At 26.7% G+C, this 22,589-nt stretch overlaps 1 protein-coding gene and 1 non-coding gene across 4 annotated transcripts in view; one reads left to right on the top strand and one right to left on the bottom strand.

Moving 5' to 3' along the window:
• LOC123266598 (dystroglycan-like) overlaps nucleotides 1-22,589 on the bottom strand; it is a 69,294-nt gene that overhangs the window by 23,618 nt on the left and 23,087 nt on the right. The gene's annotated exons all lie outside the window — the stretch shown is intronic.
• On the top strand, nucleotides 7,297-7,368 carry Trnag-ucc. The gene has a single exon. It is a non-coding gene; the product is annotated as a tRNA-Gly (tRNA).

Genomic DNA, 22,589 nt, shown 5'->3' with positions numbered 1-22,589 from the left:
TTCACAGTAGATAATTGCTATTTTTTCATAAAAAAGTTATTTTAATTGCTCATAATATTGATTTTCAAATTTTTATAAAGGGGCAAACACGATAACTTTTGAAAAAATAAATTTTCCAACTCAATTTATTTTTCAATCTCTTCATCAGCTTTATGAGAAGTGAAGGATTAAAAATTGCAGCTTAATACTGTTTTGTTTAATTATAATAAATTTTTGTTCAGCTAGCGGAGAAATTTACTGTTCTTTGAGCGGTCATAAAGAAAAATTCTTAAATAGAGCTGTAAAATTGAATTGTAAATAAAATTTCTTGTAATTTATTTATTAAATTGTTTTTTAAAATTATTCTTTTCTTTTACAATTGATAATTATTTCTTCAAACCGTCAATATTTTTTTAATATGATTCGTTTTTCCGAGTAAAAACAATACTAAATCCTAATTATTAAATAATCTGTAGTAAAGCACATTTACTACTTATTGATTGACTAAAGGGGTAAAATTGGCAGTTATCCGGCTAGAGAGACCCTCGGGCATTCCGTAACGCGATAACGACAACAATTGTGCCTCCAGCCGTGAAACTCCATCAAAGGGTTTCATTGTGTAACTCTACAACTTGTGGTCACAGTACATCGTTAAAAAATGTAAGCCTCTTTTTTCTTGCTCCCGTATCGCTTAAGTAGATTTTCTGATTAACACAAAAAATAAACAGGAAATTTTACCTCCTATTTTTTCTCTTTTTTTTTTTTTTTATTTTTTTTAATAGTAATGTTTAGATTTACAGTAAAAAATTCAGTTTTATACTAGTAGAAAGATTTTCTCCAGTTTTTGCCACATTCTCTTTCATCTTCCTTTTGGCTCTTGTCCTGAACTTTTTTCGTAAAGAGTTTGGACTCTCAACTCCAGTTGCTCGGATAAATTTTAAGTACCAGAAAAAAAAATAGTTTTTTCTTCTTTTTATAGGTGGCAAATAATTTTAACAGTGAATTCATGGAAAAATCATAAAATTGCAATGAAAAGTCTAGCTTTGTGTTGCTTTTATAACTAGATCTTGAATTGAGTGCGCAGAAAGAAAAATTTCTTGACTGGAGAAAAAAATTCTTAACTCAAGAAAATTTTCAGGTGCCTGATAGAAGACCGAAGTTGTGTTGGCCGAAGTAAAAATTTTTCTTTAAATTCTATTCTTGGTAAAAGTAATTTTTTCTTAATTCAAATTATCATAAATACTTGACACAATAAATTTTTGTATTCTTTAGGAAAGCAGCGCCACTTACTTCAACTGAGAAAAAAATTTTCTCACCTTGAGAAAATTTTTCTCTTGAATATTTGATACCCATTTTATATTATTTTAGCGTGCAATTATACATATTGAATGAAAAAAAAATGATTCAATATTATTTGATCTTCCCATTTGACATGTTAATCAATAAAAATATTAATGCAAATTTACTTCTATCTTTATATTTAATTTTTTGGAACAAGAGAGAAATTTTCTCAAGACAAGAAAATTTACTTCTATCAAAAACTAAATTTTTTGGAGCAAGAGGCTGAATTTTCTTAAAACCACAAGATTTTTTTGACAAATAAATTTTCTTGGATCAAGATTCGTATTTCTAAAAGCAAGAGAATTAATTTTGTTGAAATGAGTGAAATTTCTTGTCAAAAAAAAATTTTTTTTTCGCTCAAGAAAATAATTAAGAAGAAAAATATTTTCTTGGCTCAAGTGAACCTTGTTTTCTGTGTGGAAAAATCAGAAAATTGCAACAAAAAGTCCAGCATTGTGCTATTTTTATAACTAGATCTTGAATTGTGTAGTAAATAGAATGTTTCTTTGAAAGTATACTATATATAGTTAGTACTAATAATAATGATCATAATGTGTCTATGAAAGTAATCGGATCAACAGCGAAGAGTGCTTAATTAAAATGAGACCGACTTTTGCCGCCCACTTAGTGATAAAAGAAATTACTGTTGCCATCATCATAGATGTAAACAAAAATTTATGAAATACAGCGGGGTAATAAGGCTTAATTTTATAAGTTTTATATTTTGGAAAAGATTTTTGATAAGATTAAATATTTAATTAATTTTTGAGATTTCATTTATTTTTTAAGGTTATTTCACTTGAAAATATACATAGAATAACAGCTAATAGTAAAAAAAATAACGAATGTCATTAAAGTACATTTTTACAAATAATATTTAACTAATTGGATAAAATTTAATTTTAATGATAATTGTATAAAAGTGTTGTTAGAATTAACTGTAATTGAGCAACAACTGATCACCAAAATGTGTAATTTTTTATACAGCTGATAAGTCGAGAGCGATTGCAGCGCCGCCTCAAAGTCGGTGGATAATTTTGGTACTTAGATTAATTTTTACTGCCAAGTCCGGTTAATTTTTTAGTAATTTCAGTAAAAACGTTTTATTTTACTGTAATTTTTAATATTAATAGTCTAAAATAATTATTAATCATCAATTTTTCACGTTTATTATTTTTAACCTTTGCAGTAAAAATTAATGGTCCTTTTCAATATTTTTTTTCATAGAATTTGTGAATAATTATTTAAAAAATTTAAATAAGATCATAAATTGCGGAATATCTTACTATAATTTATAAAGAAAATTTCTTTCAAGAAAAAGCACTAATGTTTTAATATCTCAAAAACTTTTAAAACTAAATCATAAAAAAGTCAATTTTAATTACAATCTAACATTTTTGTTACATTTTCGGCAACAAGTATAAATATATCCATAAACTGCCAGGTTATGGGCCCAGTTTCTAAAAAAATCAAATTATCAACAAACTTTCCGAAATTTCAAGCCTAAAAATCTGGCGTAAATTTATCAGAGTTTTTTACGTGTGAATCGTTGCTTCTAAATTTCTTAGTAATTTCAATAATAACATTGTATTTTACTGTAATTTTTTTAAAAATAATTATTAATTTTTTTAACCTTAAAGATACATAAAAAATTAAAATACTGTTTAATGTTTTTTTTTTTTTTTTTTTTTTTTTTTTCAATTGCGCTTATATATAAAACTATTGAAAAAATTCCAAAATGTCCGCCGAAATTAAAGTAATTTTTTTTCGTATAAAAAATATAGTTTAATTAAATCTTTACTACCCTTTTACTTTATTACACACGTAAAACGTTTAATTTTTTTGTTATTTACTCTAAAAAATTACTTTTTTTTTAAATTCTATAAAAAAAATTATCTTTAAAAAAATTAACCTCAAAATTTATCATTAATATTTTTTCTATCCCGAATATTTCTCAACTAATCTTTATATCATCCAACAAACCTTATTATAGCTATTATTAATAATAATAAATATGTGCAAATTGTCTAATAGAACAATTAGCACGTAATAGAAACTCAAAATAAATATTCTAAAACCTCAAGCGATTAAATTGAGGTTAATACCAAGGCGCCGGTAAAATGGCGGCGAAGGGAAGAAGGATTACTGCAATTCGTAATTCAAAGTGCAGAACCTCAGAGAGTGTGTTTGTGTGCTTATGTGCTGAATACTCGAATGCCTACATAGGGAGTGTATGTAAGCGTATGTATTACGGTATATATGTTGAGCACTAGCTAAAGATTTAGGCGAGTGGCCATGTGGCGATATACTAACGCTTAGCGATGATATAAATAACGATGACGGCGAACGTTTTGTATGACGAGATCTCTACTCAACTCTCGTCTGTAATTCTCTGAGAAAATTTTGTTAACCTGCTAAATCCTCTTATGTCGTATGTTACGTGTTATATGTTTTATTTAGATGTGGAAAAATATTTTTTTTTTTAACTAAAAAAAACATATTTAATTTGTTTAAGGAAGTTCTTTCGCTCCAGTTGAGTCACAACAACTGTAGTAGTCAATATTTGATAAATAAAAATAAAAAACCCATAAAAATTAACAAATAAATAGTATTCGAGGCATTATTCGTTGAAATTTTGAAAATTAAAAAAAAAAATTAGGAAAACGGTTGACCCTAAAGGCCATCCCTGCAACTTCCCGCTAATTCCGTTAATACCTGGCCGCTTTTTTGAGCTCTTCGAACTCAAAAGTACAATCTGTGTGTTATTTTAAGCTCTCCGAGCTCAAAAAGATACCTTTTCTATGCTTTTGAGCTCTTTGAGCTCAAAAGTCTGATAGAAGTTTCATAGAACACTATTTTTTGAATGTTCATACCGCAATAACTTTTGAATGAATGAACCGATTTTTACGCGGTTGGCGGCATTCGACGTAGTTTTAAGCCTCATAAAGAATTTCTAAGTTTCAATTGGTCAAACTAGAAATTTCGGAGTAACTCTGAAAAAACACTTTTTTCGGTTTTCTTTCGTTCACGATATCTCTCGAACGAATCAACCGATTTTGACCGGATTGGCGGCGATCGACGTGGTTTTTTAAGGTTGAGAGCTGATTAGTTTTTGGAATCGATCGGTTGAGCCGTTTAAAAGTTATCCCAAAAAAACCACTTCAGAAAAAATTTTTTTTCCTACTTTTTTTTTAGATTTCTCCAAATTTCTTAAAATCTATCGGTCTGAATCGGTTCAAATTAACAGGAAATCTAAGTTTGGCGAAGCCCTTTCGAATGGCACCAACCGCGATGAAATCGGTTCAACCGTTCAAAATTTATAAGAGGTTTACATACTTACACACACACACACACACACACACACACACACACACACACACACACACACACACACACACACACACACACACACATATAGTGACACCCTCGCGGGAATAGTCAGGAAAGCTTCCTAGGACCTCAAAACGTCGAGATCTGATGAAAACTCGATTTTCGAAAAACGGGGTAAAACCAATAACTTCCCGATTTTTGAAAATTTTCAATTTTCTTAGCGGGAAGTTAAAAATAGTTAAATACAAAAATTAATTTGACTCTTGTAAATCAGCTGTTAGTAACCTGTCCGTGATTTGGCAACGCTTTATTTTGGTTGTTTACATTTTTATTTGCACAACATAACCTTAACCATGTTTAACTTTTTGCAGTCAATGTAAATAAATAAATTAATTAAAAATGTTTAGTCACAAACCCATAACATTCTAATATCTCATGGCAGGAATGCTAGTATTTTTTAATTATTGTTTTATTTTTCAATTATGAATTATGAAAATTTGTTAACAATAAATTAACTAATAAGTATGTATGAAAAACATAAGTGCGTTAAAGTTTAGTTTGAATTGGGTAGGTGTCGTTTACGCATATCCCGATGATACATATGTATCAGTTACTCAAGTCCCAATGATACATATCCCAATTGCACGCCTCAGAGCGCGAAGCGCGTGAGGTTGTGCTTTATACTCGACTCGTCAAGGTCAAGCAATTTTTGATCTTTAAATGCCTCTAACGCAACCATATTACACTTATACAATGATATAAGTAGATGTACACCGAAAAAACACTTAAATTAAACCATCTCTTACTTTCTAAAATCATTTCATGTTGCTATTTTGAAAAAAAAAACGTTCTGAAAAAAATTTTACGTGGACGTCCGGATGTCACCCCATTTTGGATGTACCAACGATTACTCCCGAACGAATTGATATTTCAAGACCGGACCTTTTTTATTAGTTTAAGAATTCGATGAACTAGGTCCGTATTTCATATCAGTGGCCTAGCTGACGAACTTTTTTTTAAATTGAATTTTTATTAAAATTCACTGCGATACAACCGTACAAAGCCAAACGAACTTTCTTATTTGTCACGTGAAAACTATGGCGCCACTTGATCAAGCTAGATTTTTAAGATTGCGTGCGCATATGACAAGAAAAACGGCGCCGATATTTAAAAAAAAATAAAAAATACTTTGTAAGAAATTACTTCATTATAATTTTTTTTTTTTAAATAAATTACACAGTTAATTTTTTCTTAAAAAATGAATGAGCGTTATGAGGCGTGCACTTTGATTTCAAACTTTTTTCATATTTCGATTACACATATACCCAATGATGTGCAATGATACATATCCCGATGATACATATTATAAAATAAAACAAAATCACTGATAAAAAAATAGCTGGCGTCTTATTTTTTACCGGGGATTATAATTATAATTTTAATTACATGTATCATCGGGATATGTATCATTGCACATATGTATCATTGGGTATATGTGTAATCGAAGTTTGAAAAATTGGGATATGTATCATCGGGACTTGGGTAACCGACACATATGTATCATCGGGATATGCGTAAACGACACCTACCCGTTTGAATTTATTGAATGGTCTGAAGCTCGCGCGCTACACAACGTTGCCAAATGTTCTGACGCCATTTAAATGTAGGTTACTTAAAAATTTTCTGTGATTTTATAATTATAATTTCTCCATAAATTCCACGGCAATCTATATATTTTATTGCAAAAAATGAAACCTGAATATTTCAAAAACCTTATTTTGAGTTTTTTTTTACCCCATCTAATCGGTGGTTAATGCCATAATTCGAGAAAGTTGTTAAGGTCTGATTTTCTCGTAAGACTGGGAAAAAATACTAACATTTTTAGAAATTTTTTTTTCAAAAATTTGCTCGGTGAAGTATAAATTAAACTTCACTAGTAGATACATAAGGACTTTAACTATTAGATAAAAATTAATTTTATGCATGATCTAATATTTTTTATTTAACATTGATGGCGAAAGGACCTCCTTAAGGTAGTTGTCGTGGTAAAGGCATACCGTCAGAAAATTATAAATTTTTGTATACTTATTAAAGACATGATGATACAATTACTCAATTCAATTAAAATTTGAAGTTAATTGACCATCTATAACTCGAGATGAATTCAATAAAAAATTGGATATTTAACATTGATTGCATACGCTCTCTCCAGTTCTGTACCAGTTTCTTAGTTATAAAAAAAATTAACTGTCAGAAACTTTCAAAAAACTGACAGTCTTTTAATTTATTTGTTATGAGTTTAAAAAAAAATTTTTTTAATTTTTTACCGTCTATCTATTTATAAATAACGAATTAAAGTTCAACAATTTATGAAAAAGTATATATCTACGGAGTCGGACAGAAACAATTGTATGATTTGCGTCTTCACGGGTACAGTCTTGCGTAAAAATTATGGATTACTTAGCTACAAGCTCACATACTTTTGCGTATAATCTCTAATTTCTTGACAATATTGTACTATGAAAACTACCTTAATAATATTTATTATAAAATATTAATAAAATTCCTTGTGAATGTTAGAGAGGTCGTGAATAGTCGCTCTAACAATCTCTTGTATGCTCCAGAAACCGCTACTTTCACACAAGTGCGATGGTGGTGTAATGGTCAGCATAGTTGCCTTCCAAGCAGTTGATCCGGGTTCGATTCCCGGCCATCGCACATTTTTTTTTTTTTTTAATTGAAATTTATTAATTAATTTTAAGATATTTCATAGTGTATAAAAAAATTGATTAATTTTTTATTTTAAGTCAAATAATCTTGAAATTACGTCAGAGTGTCAAAATAAAAAATTTGTTAAAATTAGAGCCCTTAACATTTAAATTTAGAAGCTACAAATAAAAATTTTTTATTTTTTTTTTATAAATAAAATATGGAAAATATTGTTTTAAACTTCAAAATTAAATATCTTGGCCTACAAGCATAGTACCGAAAAATGTTTCGAATATTTTTTGTAGAGAATTGAACGAACTATAAAAAAGGTCTCATAATTTTTTGATTATTTCACTTTTTCAAAAGTTATTTGAGGTTGAAGTTAAACTTATTTTACATTTTCAAATTTTCTTTCACTTTCAGCAAATCTGAAACTCGTTTTAAGAAAATACTTTTACATTTTGTCGAATATTTTTTTTTTTATTCTAGTTCCGACGATAACTATACTTTTACTAATTAAAAATCCGTCATTTTTTCTTATTTCAGATCAGAGGGAGAGATCAGTCGACACCCACCAGTCAGATTCATTTTTTTTTGGAGAGGTGAACTTCAGCGCCGTTTTTCTAATTTAAAAAAAAAAATTTTTTTGTCTTAATTTTCATTTTTGTGTAGTTGATAAGTAATAGCATAAGTGTACAAAAAAATTTTAAGTATTAGTCATTACCCTTAAATTTTTTAAAATAGCTTAAATTTTAGGCCACTATAGACCTATAGGTCTATTAATTATTTTAATTAAAAAAAAAAATTTTTTTAAAGAATTACATTTAAATTTTTTCAGAAAATGCTCATATAAAAAAACAGTTGAAATTAAAGCCTTTAATATTTAAATTTAGAAGCTAAAAATAAATTTTTAATTTTTTTTTTATATTTATAAAATTTTTTTATTTTATTCAAAATATGGAAAAAATTATTTTAAGCTTTAAAGTTGAATATCTCGTCTTACAAACATCGTACTAAACTTACAAGCATCGTACTGAAAAATGTTTGAAATATTGTTTGTAGAGAATTGAATGATCTACAAAAAAGGTTATGATTTTTCGATAAATTTGTATTTTTAAATTTTAAAAATCCTAAATTTAAAGATTTCTTTTTATTTTCAGTAAATTATTTTTATTTTTTATTTAATTTGAAAAATATATGTAATTGCAAAATAACTTAAAATAAAAAATATTTAAGAAATTAATAATAAATTGGCTAATTTATAACTTTAAAACTTTAAAATTTAGTATTGTTTATGTTAACAACTTGGTACGTAATTTCATATTTTTTTTTTGTAAAAAAAAAAATTATTTTTCACACCCTAAAATAAGTAACTAATGAATCACAACATATGTAAACGACTAATTCCATAGAATACAAAAAAAAGTTTGAATTCCGGCAATAAAAGTCTGAAATAAAAATAGAGGGCGTAAAAATAAATGGGAAATGAAGAAGACAAAATAAGTGATGAGTTATCTGGCAATGTGTCGCGGCAATGGACTTAATCAACCGTAATATAGTTGGTACATGTACATGTTTATTTGTGTGTGCGAATAACTATAGAATGACTAGTAGGACACTGAAATGTTAACGTAACAGTTTCGTCGTTGGGTGGTAATATAAATTTTCCGATATTCCGAATCAAGTGAATAGAAATTAAATGGGTGAACATTCATTGGGAAAACTTTATTATCGCAACATCTCATATTCTCGGCTATAGGCATGGAACGTTGACCTGAATTTAGTTTCGATAATGACGAGCTATTATCTGTTTGGAAAATAGTTATTTATGGCTTGGATGTTCATTTAAATATCGGTATTTACATTTTTGGTGTGTACTTAGGTGTATGTAGGGTAGGCACATATTTTTTATCTTATAATGATAAGATAGCGAGATATAACGGAAAAATTTTATGAAAATATACTTATCCCAAAATTTTCCTTTTTTTTTAAAGTTTATTTATGATATTTAACATTCAAATGATATAATTTAATTTTTATACAGAAAAAAATAGAATTTAAAGAAGTAATAAAAAATTGTTATGTAAAAAATTTAAATAAAAGAAAGAAACTAATTAGTATTAAAGTAAGAATTTAATTTAGCCACTTTATTAAAAAAAAAAAAAAAAATTACATTTATTATCAAAAATATGACTCTTAGATTAAAATTATTAAATTGCTGCGGAGTACCATCAGAAAATTAGAGAATTTTAGCTGTATTGGAAAAAGAATTTTCTACTTTGAATAATGATTGTACAAGTAAAACTTTTAAAATATTGCGAAATTGAATAAATATTTTCATTACCATTTTTATAAATAAACTTTGCGATTAATTGATGATTTTTAAAACTTATTATCTGCATAAAATTGTAAAACGTTTTTGAAAAATAGTAAAATTAATAATGTATAGTTACAAAAATGAGAATTAATGATTGTAAGTACAAATAAAATTTTTTTTAATAGGTTATGATAAAAATTTAGGAAAATTAGAACATGCATTAAAAATTTTGAAACTAAGAAAAAAGACAGAAAAATTTAAAAAAAATTTTTTTTTATGTTTCTTTGAAAAGTACATGTAGAAACAAGAATTTTGAACAAAAAGTTTTTGAATTTGGACCATTTTTGTGGAAGTTAGGAGCGAAAAACAAAAAAAAAGGGTTTTTTTTTTTTTCGATATTTTGAACCGGTGATCAAAAAAATCTTAAAATTTATCTAAAGGAGTTTTTTGATGAATACTAAAAAATATCCAAAAATTACGAAAATCAAAACAAAAATTTTTTTTAAGTTGTACAATTTAGGGTGGAATGTCTCATATAAATCCATGTCTCCCTACATTGAATTTTATAAATTCCTACATGAATCCATACTTTCTCATATAAATTTTCTTGCATACCTACATACATTTTTCTGCTAGGGTAGAAAAAAAAATTTTTTTTCAAACTATCCTTACACAGAAAAAAAAACTTGAATCAAGTAAATCAAGTAAGGCTTCACTGATGATGATTCAAATCGTTAAAATTGGTGCACAGAAAGTAAAATTTCTTGACTGGAGAACAAAATTCTTGGCTCAAGAAAATTTTTGGGTGCCTGAAGGAAGACCGAAGTTGTGTTGGCCGAAGTAAAAATTTTTCTTTAAATTCTATCCTTGGAGTAAGTAATTTTTTCTTAATTCAAATTATCATAAATACTTGATACAATAAATTTTTATATTTGATCAAGATTTTTAGCTTCTTTAGGAAAGCAGCGCCACTTACTTCAGCTGAGAAAAAAATTTTCTCACCTTGAGAAAACTTTTCTTGCTCCCTTATCGCTTAAGTAGATTTTCTGATTAACACAAAAAATAAACAGGAAATTTTACCTCCTATTTTTTCTCTTTTTTTTTTTTTTTTATTTTTTTTAATAGTAATGTTTAGATTTACAGTAAAAAATTCAGTTTTATACTAGTAGAAAGATTTTCTCCAGTTTTTGCCACATTCTCTTTCATCTTCCTTTTGGCTCTTGTCCTGAACTTTTTTCGTAAAGAGTTTGGACTCTCACCTCCAGTTGCTCGGATAAATTTTAAGTACCAGAAAAAAAAAATAGTTTTTTCTTCTTTTTTTAGGTGGCAAATAATTTTAACAGTGAATTCATGGAAAAATCATAAAATTGCAATGAAAAGTCTAGCTTTGTGTTGCTTTTATAACTAGATCTTGAATTGAGTGCGCAGAAAGAAAAATTTCTTGACTGGAGAATAAAATTCTTAGCTCAAGAAAATTTTCAGGTGCCTGAAGGAAGACCGAAGTTGTGTTGGCCGAAGTAAAAATTTTTCTTTAAATTCTATCCTTGGTGTAAGTAATTTTTTCTTAATTCAAATTATCATAAATACTTGATACAATAAATTTTTATATTTGATCAAGATTTTTAGGTACTTTAGGAAAGCAGCGCCACTTACTTTAGCTGAGAAAAAAATTTTCTTACCTTGAGAAAACTTTTCTCGAGAATATTTGATACCCATTTTATATTATTTTAGCGTGCAATTATACATATTGAATGAAAAAAAAATGATTCAATATTATTTGATCTTTCCATTTGACATGTTAATCAATAAAAATATTAATGCAAATTTACTTCTATCTTTATATTTAATTTTTTGGAACAAGAGAGAAATTTTCTCAAGACAAGAAAATTTACTTCTATCAAAAACTAAATTTTTTGGAGCAAGAGGCTGAATTTTCTCAAAACAACAAGATTTTCTTGACTTAAATAAATTTTCTTGGATCAAGATACGTATTTCTTAAAGCAATAGAATTAATTTTGTTGAAATAAGTGAAATTTCTTGTCAAAAAAAAAAAATTTTTTTTCGCTCAAGAAAATAATTAGGAAGAAAAATATTTTGTTGGCTCAAGTGAACTTTATTTTTCTGTGTATTTTTATTTCTATTCATAGCTGATTACATTTCTCTAATTTTTAATTGTTTTCACTGTTCTATTAGCTATAATCCAAATATTATTGAAATATCCATGTAGATTTGTTGATACTCTTACATGTACTTTATACTCTTCTATTTTGTATTTTTGCCATTCGGTTATTGCCTTGGCATTCAAATTAAATAAATAATTTTGAAGAACTTCATCTTCTTGATTTGCATATAAAAATTCTAAAACTCAGAAATTTTTCTTGATTTAAAAATTTTTCGTCTTGATTCAAGTTAATTTTTTTTCAGTGTATAATTATAATTTATAATATACTAAAACTACCGTAGAAGTTGATGATAAATCTGAGCAGTTAAAACAATTGTCTAACTTTATTCACTCACGGCAAAGTAATAACTATTAAACGGGTCTATTAATCATACTTAATTATTAAAAAGAGCCGAGAAATTATCACCGATTTTCCAAACTTTTTTATCACAATCATAACTCAAACAAACTCTCTTCCGGTTAATTTTGCATACATTTATTCCCGTCTCTACTCGTAACCTACTTACGCATCGCCTCTGCAATTTATAATTGCAAACTATCATAATAGTCGAAAATATTAAAAGTCAAAGCTAAAATTCCGGGGAAAAAAATCAAGAATGAGAACCTCGATAGGCCAGACATAAATGAAAAAATATCAAGTTACTCGTCCGTCGTCTTTTAAACAGTGCAGTCTATGCACACACATGTAAGTATAGTGCACACTTTCTTTGCGAAGACAAACTGAGGAGCGCAGTTAAGTTAAAGGACCGAAAAAAAATAAAACATCACGCGCACATGTGGCACATAGAAAAACGTCCTTGCTTATGTTATTAAAATTAACTTCCGTTTTATTGTCACCTTCTGTTTGCAATTTTGAAAAAAAAAAATTAAGACAATTTTTATAAAAAAATTAATTTCTTTGAAAATTATTTTCTACTTTTTTTTTTATTAATTAAAGTTTATTTTTGTTTCTGTTCTTAAACAGTTATTTAATGTTAAATCGGGGTAATTAATTCGCGACAGATCGCCTTTGTAAAGTAAATAATGGAAATGAAAATTAGGACGAATAATTTAAGTGAAAAAAGTTATTTTAGGGCTTGAGTAAACGTGATTTTGAATACAGTAATAAAAGATGACGATAAAAGTAAAGAGAGTCGTTGAAAACTCGGTCACAGCTATAAATCTTGTGATAAAATTTTTTTAGTCATCTCGGGCATTAAAAAAATTCATTTTATACTCCAGAGGAAATTGTTATTATTTTTTTAGCTGAGATTAAAATGCAAATATGTACAAAGCTAATTATTTTGTTATTTTAAACATTTTTAAGCGAGAGAGATAGCATTGTTATGGAGTTTATAGTTTATCTTATTATTCATCCAGCTACCGGGAATTGTTGCTGTACTTGCTATCTCTGGATATTGATTGTTTGAATTATTAATATTATAGCCTCATATGGCTTAACATTCTTGTTTGCTAAAATGAATAACAAAAATTTTTATATAACGACAGTAATTTCGAGAAATTTTTAAGTGCATATTTAATTCGATATTAAATTTTTTTTTACTAACAAATTACAAAACTTAATACTTGTTTTATTTACAAGCTTAAAAAAAAATTTTTCAAAATTAATAACTCTATACAGTACATAAAAAATTTTCAATAAATAATTTTTAATTAATTCAATAAAATTCACTTTGCGAAAAATTTTTTTTAATAAAAATTTCTTCCTTAATTTGATACTTACAACTTTGCAGTCACTACGTGACTGCTGTGACTTGTAAACTATAAAAAATTAAAATTTTGCTTTATTAAATAATGACTTTTGTTAAATTGCACTGTAATTGCTTAAATATTGACGTTTTTGAAGATATAAGCTCATTTCGATATTGCACTCATCGAGAGCTTTCATTTGAGTACCCACATACATTTTTATATATTTTTCATACATACATATATGTAAATATATAAAATATATGACAAATTAATGTGAGTACTCAAATGAAAGGTCTCGATGAGTGTAATGTCGGGATGAGCTTATATCTTTAAAAATGTCTTTAGTTGACAAGATATAATGTCATTTCTTAATTATTGACATTTTTTAAGATATAAACTCATTTCGATATTACACTCATCGAGAGCTTTCATTTGAGTACCCACATACATTTTTATATATTTTTCATACATACATATATGTAATATATATAAATATATGAAAAATTGATGTGGGTACTCAAATGAAAGGTCTCGATGAGTGTAATGTCGGGATGAGCTTATATCTTTAAAAATGTCAATAGTTCACAAGCTACAATGTCATTTTTTAATAATTGACATTTTTTAAGATAAAAACTCATTTCGATATTACACTCATCGAGAGCTTTCATTTGAGTACCCACATGCATTTTTGATATATTTGTCATATATACATATATGTAATATATATAAATATATGAAAAATTGATGTGGGTACTCAAATGAAAGGTCTCGATGAGTGTATCATCGGGATGAGCTTATATCTTTAAAAATGTCAATATTTCACAAGATACAAAGTCATTTCTTAATTATGTGTCTAGAGATAGAGTATTTTCGAATGCAGTCTAAATACTTATCATAATAAATTGACTATCAGTGAGAATGAAATAAAATCTTGAAAAGGCACAAATTCAACTCAAGACCTTTGCAATGGCACTAAATTTCTCAAAAAAAAACTAATTTTATCATATGACTATCCTGGAAACAAAATTTTTCTTATTCTCTTAAAAATATAGATAATTTTAATATTTTTTAAAAATTGCATCAATAATTTTTTTTTCAATATTTTTTTAATAAATTTTCTCCAATAATTTATTTAAAAAATTTCTATGTAAGTAAATTTCAATTACATTAAAATAATTAAACTTATTAATATCAATCATTTATTATTTTTTACTTTGTAATTTATAAAAAAAAATAATTTCATGGAAATTTGGTTCAAAATTCCTAGTAAATTTTTAAAAAATTAAAAAATTTACTCCCGATTTTTCCCAGCATAATTTTTTTATAAATAAAATAAAATAGTTAAATTTATTTTTCTAACAAGTTCGCGTGGATTAATATTTAAATTATTGATTATCGTATAACAAAAATAATAAATAAAAAGACGAGAGAACCCTTAACAGGAAGTAATTATTGATGATTAATTCCTAGGTCCAAGTATTGCATGTACGTCAGAGTCTCATTTAGAAGCATTATAAAGAGAAGTTGGGTAAAGAGCTTAAAGTCTTGATAGCTTTGGTATTTTCAGTTTAACAGGTAATTACAGATCCAATAGAATATAGGTATACACTCATCAGCAAGCGCTCGGCTTTTCCTTTTTTTTTTTTTTTATCGATTTAGCAGCTTTATCCGCGATGTATTTAAACGGCTTTAATGGATTCAATTATTATTGAAAGCGGATGCTGAATAGAAGTTAAAGGGAAACTGTTTTCAGGAACTGAGGACTAAGCTGCAGACATAGACAGTGCTGCGGGTTGTTTATGCTAAAAAAAAAAAAAAAAAAATAAAAAGGCTAAGATGAATGGTAGACGGTGTTGCCATCACGCAGTTATGAATGAGTTTGCCTACCGGCTTCATCATCTGTGCACTGGCTATCGTTTTTGTTGTTATGTCTAGTCATTTATATCCGACGTCTATGAAACGTCACTCGTTTTAACAACACTGGTTTTTTTTTGGCCTATATTTCGTTTTCTGATGGTTGATAACAACTTTGACATAAAATTTAATATTTTAGACATTCGATTAACTATGTAAAATTAAGGAACCAAATATTGAACAGGCAGGATAACAACTTCACAGTAAAAAAATTTTCGTAAAATTTAACATAAAATTTTGTGTAGATGATTTTTTTACACAAAATTTATGTTAATTCTACACATACTGTTTGTATTGATGAAATCAACATAATTCTGTGTTAAAAGTAACACAAAAATATGTTAAAACTTTCATTGGCTGATTCTCGGATTTCTACACACTTAAATGTTATCCATAACACAAATAAAGTGTTGATTGTAACTTTTTCTTTGTGTTACTCAGATCAGCTGTCAAATATGTGAGTTTTACTAATAATTTAAATATATATATATTTTGTGATTAAAAAAAATACATGAGCAATTGAAAATAATGAATTAAAGGAAAAATGCACATGTAGAAAATTAAAAAACTGTAAGTTTATTTTCTAATAATTTATTAATTTCAATTATTTATTTTTGTCTAATTCAAAAAATAAATGAAAATTAAGTTAGCCGATATCTGAAAATTTTTACAATTTTTAATGAAAAATTATTACAAAAATTAAAAAAAAATTTCACTTGTAGAAAATTTGAAGAATTATTCGTGTAATTTTTTAAGTATTTTTAACTTGTAAATAATTTGTCAAAAATCAACATGTCTGCTAGATTCATAATCATAAAATTTATAATTTTTCTTATTTTATTTATTTCCCTCATAATTTAAAATTTATTCTGTCTTCTAGATTCACACTAGAAAGGACATTAACCTTGTAATGAATTTTAAGGTTACAATTCTGTTATCGGATGTTTTAATATAAATTACCCTTTATTTACTTAGTTTTTAATTGCTATACACTACAATTGTATATTTATTAGCTGCATTTAAGTATTTTACGTAATGACACAAATCAAAATCCACCAAATTAAAATGACGTTGAAGCTATCACATTTACATGTCTATCTTGTGTGGCATACGTGACTATATATGAAGAATTCTTTAACATAAATTTTGTGTTGGTTGGCCAGTAACATTAAAAAAGTGTAGTTTTACTTTGAATTAACACTTGAGTGTGTTAAAAAATGGATGGATTGATCAATATAAACCGTTTGTGTAGAATTAACATAAATTTTATGTAAAAAAAACATCTACACAAAATTTTATGTTAAATTTTACGAAAATTTTTTTACTGTGTTGTTTTAAAAAAATTAGGAAAACGGTTGACTCTAAAGACCATCCCTGCAACTTTCCGCTCATTCCATACTTAAGCGCTCAAAAGTACACCTATTACACGGAAAAAAAAAAGTTTTATTATGTAATGTAACGTGGTGCTCTAGCGTATAAGAAACTGGAAAAATTACAGTTTCAGATTGTAATTATTAAAAATTTTGTAAGAACTACATTGTAAAATGTAAATATTGCATTAAATGCTCTGAAAATTAACATTCAAAGTTTGAATTTAGAAAAATGTTTCGAATTGTAATTTTTCTAGTTTTAAATACGACGGGACACTTATTATAAAGATAGCGTTCAACTGTATTATATATAATAATGGAATCGGGGCAATTTGGAACTAGTTCATTTATACAAGGCGATGATCGAATGGTTCATCGAAATGGATAGAAAAATGGAACCAATATTTGCATTTGATTTAGTCTATAAATGTTATTATATGTTCAATTTGGAGTATCCTAAAGAATTGATTAATTTTTGTAATTTAATCGATTCTTATATTTTTAAAATAGGAGTAAAACCTAAAAATGTTATATCAGATATTCACACAACTATATGTAATTCATTAAAATCAAATGAAAGTGAGAATAGTTTCTACAATAATCTTAACAATGACATATGTAATTCCCTAGTAACTGAAAATAATGCTGCAGTTTGTAATTATGTAATAGATGATGAGACAAGTTAATAAAATTTGATGAAATTAATTTATTTTTTTCCTTTTTTTTTTTTTAAACAAAAAAAATATTTTTATTCGAATATAACTTTTGACTGGTAAATTGGTGAATTCTGCTAAACCGTAATAATGAATAAAATAGTAAATTCTATTAATGTAAATAATGATTTTCACTATTTCTGTCAATAGTTTGAAACAACTAATGAATTAGTGACCAGTAATGTCACTATTAAATTAGTGAAAAAATTTTAGAAAAAAATTATATAGTGAACATTACTTTTACAAATGAATTAGTGACTTTTGTTTTCACTTATAAATTAGTGAAATATATTTTCATTTGTTGATTAGTGAATTTTATTTTCGCTGATCAATTAATGTTTTCTTTTTTCACTGAATCATTTAGTGAATTTTCACTAATTCTAAGTTGCTCGAATTAAACTGCAAGAATTAGTGAAGTTTCACTGTGATTTAGTGAAATTTCACTAATTTTATTTTAGAGAGTACTATTTATAATGTAATTTTTCGATTTTTCTTTTTTCCGTGTACATTTTGAGCTCTTCGAGCTCAAAAATACAATTTATGTGTCATTTTGAGCTCTTCGAGCTCAAAAATCTAGTAATTTAATTTTATATTCAGTAGGTAATTATCTATTTTTAATTATACACTGATAGAAGGATTTCTTAGCATTTAAGAAGATTTCTTTGTATTTAAGAAATCATTTCTTAAACATCATTTCTTAGCATTTAAAAAATATTTCTTAGTATTTAAGAAATATTTCTTTGTATTTAAGAAATATTTTTTAGTATTTAAGAAATATTTTTTAGTATTTATATTTCTTAATATTTAAGAAATATTTCTTTGTATTTAAGAAATATTTTTTAAATATTAAAAAATGATGTTTAAGAAATGATTTCTTAAATACAAAGAAATCTTTTTAAATAGTAAGAAATCCTTCTATCAGTGTACTTTAAATAAAAATTTAAGCATGCATGTAAATATTGTTGTTATAATTAGAACAGGGATTTATGCCTTAATTTCTAAATAACGATTAATAATTAATGTTGTCATATTTTTGATATTACGGCGGAAATATTGGTCGTACAAAAAAATTTTTAAATTAAAGTTATTCAAAATTTAATTTTATAAAAAAATGTCTCTTATAAATTTTTCTTAAGACTAATAAGAAAGCCGCTATTTTAAAATTGAGATCTTATAATTAACAAAAATCTGAATTATAATTGAGGAATTACAGTGAAAATAATGTTCTTATAAAAAAATTATAAGAGAGATTTCTTGTAAAAAATTAAATTTTCAACAACTTTTTCATGAAAATTTTTTTTACAAGACTAATATTTTCGGCTAAAATTTTGAGCCTAGTTATAATAAAAAAAAAAAAAAAAAGTTTGTGTATAATAAATGTCTGAAAGTTGTGAAAATTAGTCATTAGAACTAAACCTCGCCGTGTTTGCTACATTTATGATCAATTTATATAAAATTAAATACTTCATAATCAATAAATAAGTACTTGTCAAAAAAATTAAATATCCAAGATTAATTATCAATGACTTTTGTTATAAAAATCATGTTAATAATTAAAATAATACTCTGGTTAACAATTGCTGTTGTAATAAATTATCCAATGTACCTGTTATTAGTATGGCTTCGGCCATTGGTTTCAATATGAGTACTAGAGATAATGTTATATCAGAATGCAGAACAACTAACAACAATACTTCAATTATTAACATGTCAGTGAATAGATTATCTAATGTCCAAACTATTATAGATTAAAAATAAAAGTTATTTATCAGTCTAGTAAGCATAATACTACTGGTCAGTATTTGGAACATAGGCGGTCAATATTTAGTAAGTAATGTTCAATATTCGGAGCAATCGACTGTAACGTTAATTATTACAATTTAATATTTATTATTATGTATTTTATAAACTAAATTATTATAGTTTCTAAGTTAAAACTATAAAAAAAGGAAAATACTCGTTTTAGCTCATAGATTTTTCCAATAAATTTACAAATAAGCTATTTATCTTCATTTTATCTAAACTGATCAATATTTGGAGCCTTAACCCTATTTTTCATTTTTCTCCGTTTTATTTTAATTCTAGCTATAAATTAAAAAATACAAAAAAATTTATGAATCTTTTCATAGAAAATTTAAAAATAAAATAACAATTTTTAGTAATTTTGCACCGAGCAAACTCATTAGCCATTTACATATATTTATATATAATTATTTATATATATAAATATATTTTTATTAAAACCGGACGATGAAACACTTGAATTCTCAAATGACTATCCCTTTAGCATATCCGGCTGTCTGAATAAATACTTCACTTTCATACCAATACAAACATTTATTAGCAGTCATGTATTATCAATGTATCACCGATTCACACCCTTTGATCCGGATGTTATCGTTTCATTAAACTTAGCTTTATTTTTGCAATTATGTTCACAATTCCTTTTTTTTTTCTCCAAATCGTCATCTTCCTGCCCAGTAAAAAAATTCACGAATTTTTTATTTATTCAATAAGAATAAAAAAAGATAGCAATTTGCGTAAAAATTGCAAAATGCGTTTTGAGAAATTTGAAATCCACAGATTCGGTAGAATCTGGTGCCAAGTTCCGTTCAAATCTGCTGAAAACGGAGCGCCAGACTACCGACTATGTTTACTGTAAGCAGAACGGTATTTTGAGGTTGCAAAATTTTATTTAATTCTACCGTACTTTTTTTTCATAAATTGTATATTATAACAGTAATTCATACTTTATTTGACTGTTATTAATTAATTATATTCACTTATAACAATTAATCTAATTGAAATTATTAAATTTAATCAGCACAAACTATAGCAACGCAAAAATTTCGATCCTGACTTTTTTTCGATGGGCAAAGTGATCTGCCACAGACTAAATAATTTGAGAATACATAATAATCCTTCATTAGATGGGAAACCACAGTTAAAATAGTATATTACACACCTAGGGAAGTAAAGTAAGAATGTCTCAGATCACATGTAATTGTTGGCCGAGGCGAAGCCGAGGTCAACAAACATGTGATCTGAGGCTTTCTTATTTACTTCCCGAGGAGTGTATACTAATTTTTTGTCCGACGAAGGCGGAAAGCGGCAACTTAGTTTAGCGCAGCGGGACGAAAGTTGCCACTTTCCGCCCGGAGGGCAAAAGATATTTCACAGCTTGCATCTACACCCGCCAGGGTGCGCTGGAATTATTTTTCCATAAACTGTAGTTTCAAGGGAATAGTTTGCTATAAAAAATGCAACCAACGCGAGATTTAAGTTGGTACCAATTGTAAATTTTTATTATAATTACAAAAAATACTAAAATCCGAACAAAAACAGTTTCACTGTAAAAAATCGCGCCAAGTCCACGTTCATAAGACTATTAAGAAAAAAAAATTTGTTTTTTTCTTTACAAAAATATATAAAATAAAAAAATTAAAAAATCCAAGTAACCGATATGATTGTTTATGATTTTCGGAAATTAAAAAAAATTGTGTTATAAATTTAAAAATTAAGAAAAAAATTTTGGAACGTACTTGGTGTGCGTCATTGTGTATTTCAATTTTTTTTAAGTCCTAGTAAATAGATTTTACGAATTTCATTAAAAGTAAAATATTTTGCAACCGCGCACACTAAATACGTTCCAAATTTTTTTTTTAATTTTTAAATTTATAACACAATTTTTTTTAATTTCCGAAAATCATAAACAATCATATCGGTTACTTGGATTTTTTTATTTTTTTATTTTATATATTTTTGTAAAGAAAAAAACAAATTTTTTTTCTTAATAGTCTTATGAACGTGGACTTGGCGCGATTTTTTACAGTGAAACTGTTTTTGTTCGGATTGTATTAAACAACTCTACCTTTATTATTTTTGAACATCAAACAAGAACTAAAGAGCAAACAGCAATCCGAAACTGTATTGCAATATCGAAATCCTAGACCTGAGCCCTGTGGCAATTGATTCCAAGTAAACGTCGATTTGCATACATCTATCTGTCCCTAGTGTTTCTGAGTGCCGAACAGAATCAGAAGTGTTGACTGAGGAACTAATTAGGAGTTGTGGTGACCCGCATACCGATTGCCAGATTTGTAATCGTGTTCACGAAATTTTGGTCCTCGAGGCCAATGTACAGAATACTCTTACAGAAAAAATAACTAGAGTAAAGGCTCAAAATATTGATCAGTTTTAGATAAAAATTGTTCCTTCACAGAAAGAAAATACTTTACCGATTTAAAGGAAAATAGTCTAAAAATCCATCAAATTATTGAACGAATTATTGAACACTAATACGAAACGGTCAAAAAACGGTCTTGTATTGTAGTTTTGCAGCAGTTACGAACTAAAATTCAGATATACGGAATAATATAATATATATAATAAAATATTTTATTTTATTCGGTGTAGTTTGTAGTAGCCCAATTCATACGAGATCAAAAGAAGTTCTGGCAGATGTTCCGCTTGTTTCTTTCTCCTACACATACGTTATGCTTCTGTGCCCCTCTACACTCTACTATTCTGTACTATATTATATTATATTACGATGAAATTTGAGGACAAAGATGTTTAGACGGATTTCTTTCTGTTCGGAGTAGAGCTAAGTCAGGATTTTATTGAAAACTCTGCTAGTCGCGATAAATTTATTTATTTGGAACATTATTTCGCGTCGCTGACGGAAATCCAATAGATTTAATTTCATTGTTTGGAAACAATGATAACCTATAATTTATGCTAACTCGGCTGCTATGCGGGTGAATCGGAAAACAATAATGGGGTAATTCTGTAACTGCTGCAGTCGATTTGGGTTTAGTTGATTTTTTCAAGGTGTTTTTATTTTTGGTGGTAGAGTAATAAAATTTTTTAATTTTTAATAAGGTATTAAGAGTGTTTGAAATATTTATTTTTTTTACATTGAAATTATAATAATTTATTTTTAAATAAATATTTAAGAAGTTATTTTTTATCGTAACTGGAAAATGAACTCTACCTTAATTACGTTATCTCCTAAAATATTAAAGATAGCTTGATAGTAT

This window comes from Cotesia glomerata, linkage group LG6 (assembly GCF_020080835.1).
Source record: "Cotesia glomerata isolate CgM1 linkage group LG6, MPM_Cglom_v2.3, whole genome shotgun sequence".
Lineage (NCBI taxonomy): Eukaryota > Metazoa > Arthropoda > Insecta > Hymenoptera > Braconidae > Cotesia > Cotesia glomerata.
The sequence above is the reverse complement of the archived record's forward strand: the minus strand, read 5'-3'. Positions and strand labels throughout refer to the sequence as shown.